The 2,008-nt window shown below is 47.6% G+C and overlaps 1 pseudogene; it reads right to left on the minus strand.

Annotated features, from left to right (window-relative positions):
- Positions 1 to 1,261: 1,261 nt before the first annotated feature.
- On the minus strand, positions 1,262 to 1,372 carry LOC120921826 (annotated as a pseudogene).
- Between the last annotated feature and the right edge of the window lie 636 nt (positions 1,373 to 2,008).

A 2,008-nucleotide genomic window follows, 5' to 3' on the forward strand; every position in this document is an offset into this window, starting at 1 on the left:
AATATTGATGTAATGATGGGGTTCAGCCCGCTTTTTGAAGTTTAATAAAAATTATATAAAAAAAAGAAATATACTGCATTAAACCTGCAGTAACGCACTGATATATACTGCAGGAAACCTGCCCTGGCAAATTAAACTGACACTAAAGTAAAAATGAATAGTAATTTTTTTATTTTATTTTTTAAGCCCCTGGCGTGTGTAACACTCAAAAAACTCACCCGGTGCCAAAAAAATGTGCACAACATAAAGAGGTGCGACAAAAACGTGCAGCGGGTACACTAGCCCTCTAAAATCAGAGGGCCCTGCCCTGAATCCCCCGGGGCGTAAGGCTCCTGACAGGGAACAGGGTACTTACACTTGGTCCGACCAGCCGAAGCCAGAAGGACCCCTTTCTCTGGAGGGTCTGCCGAAACAGACCCACCCAAGTACTTGGTGGGGCTCCCCTGAAGGTTGACCCCATGAGAGAGGGCGAACCAGGCCAGAAGACCATGTCCACCCCCTCCCAAGACTTTCAGGGCAGGCCCGAGGACAAGCACCCTACTCATCACACTGTGCAAAACGTGTACACAACATAAAAATACAAACAATGACAACATAAGGATAAATAATAATAAAGTGGGGAGAGGGATAGTGGAGAGGAGAGTGAAAGAAGTGGCCATTGTGCAATACAATGGCCAGGAATAAGAAATTCCTCCGGTCCCAGCCAAAAGGCCCAGCCCAGGAGGCAGGTGCTAAAAAGAAGCGTGATCTGGTGCACTGACCATGGTATCTTTAAATCAAAGTGACCCTCACTCACAGTGATTCTCAGATACCCCTGGACTGCCACTCCAGGGGCACATGCACCATAGGCTTTCAAGTTCCTAATCCAACCCCCCGACAGGGTCAGTGCAGCCCTCCATCCTGCCGGGAGAGAGCCCCTTCCAGGTTTTCTCAAGGAAGCCATTTTTCTTACAGCGTCCCGGTACTAGCCCTTCTAGGACCCCCTCAACCTGGCAGATTTGCATGCTTTCCCCCCGTCTCAAATACAGGGTTCCACCAGCTCCTCCCACCGGATCTTTGGCAGAGACAGCACTTACACTGACACCAGCCATAAGGCCAGAATAAGACTCTGCAAAAAAGGCAGACCAAGTGCGCCACCCATCCTCACCAGAAGCACCCTTCCAGATGGCCCAGACTCGACTGGTGGCCTACCCCCGGCTCGGCCGGAGAATAGTAATCCACCAGCCCCTACCGAAACCGTCCTTCCAGGTGCAATCATGCCATTGGATTTGCATCCAAACTCCCTATTTAGGAGGTGCTTTAGCGCATCATTTGGCAACTGATAAGAACAGGTACTACACTTGATCTTAGCCAAAAGGCAGAGAATAGTCATACTACACTCACACTGAACTATCACTAGATTCACACTAAACTAATATTCTACACTGACAAAAGAATAGCACACTAACTCGCTTGTAGCATTGAACAGAGCCTTGTTCTATCTCTCTTCACGCCAATATCACATTGCAAATGGTTGCTATGGGGAGAATATTTTTATAGTGTGGGGCGGGACTAAGAACAATGAACCATGACTGGATAAAGTCATCACAACTTTCCCCAATCATGGCTCTGACAGTGCTCTGTGCTCTGATTGGGCAAAGCTTTCATTGCTTCAGCCAATCAGGGCTTCCAATGCACTGTGCGGTGGTGCAGTGCATTGCGGTCATTTGGCGGGCAGTCAAAAGCCCCGATTATTTGGGTGTTCGTCGAACGGCGAACAGCCAATGTTGAGTCCGAACTCATGCTCTGGCTGAACCGTTCTCCCAACTCTATGGTGGAGGAATGTATTTAGTGTTAATGACCCACCTGTGCTGATCTCTGTAGGAGTGTCCTCCTCTAGAATTAGTCTTATTATTCCATCCTCCTCCATAGACTGCTGATCATCCCTCACATACGTCTCTTCTTCTTCTTTAATCTTAACTTTTATATCTATCAGATCTTCTCCCTAAACCAAGAAAATGAGAGTAAA

The sequence above is a fragment of the Rana temporaria genome, assembly GCF_905171775.1.
Source record: "Rana temporaria chromosome 4 unlocalized genomic scaffold, aRanTem1.1 chr4x, whole genome shotgun sequence".
Classification (NCBI taxonomy): Eukaryota; Metazoa; Chordata; class Amphibia; order Anura; family Ranidae; genus Rana; species Rana temporaria.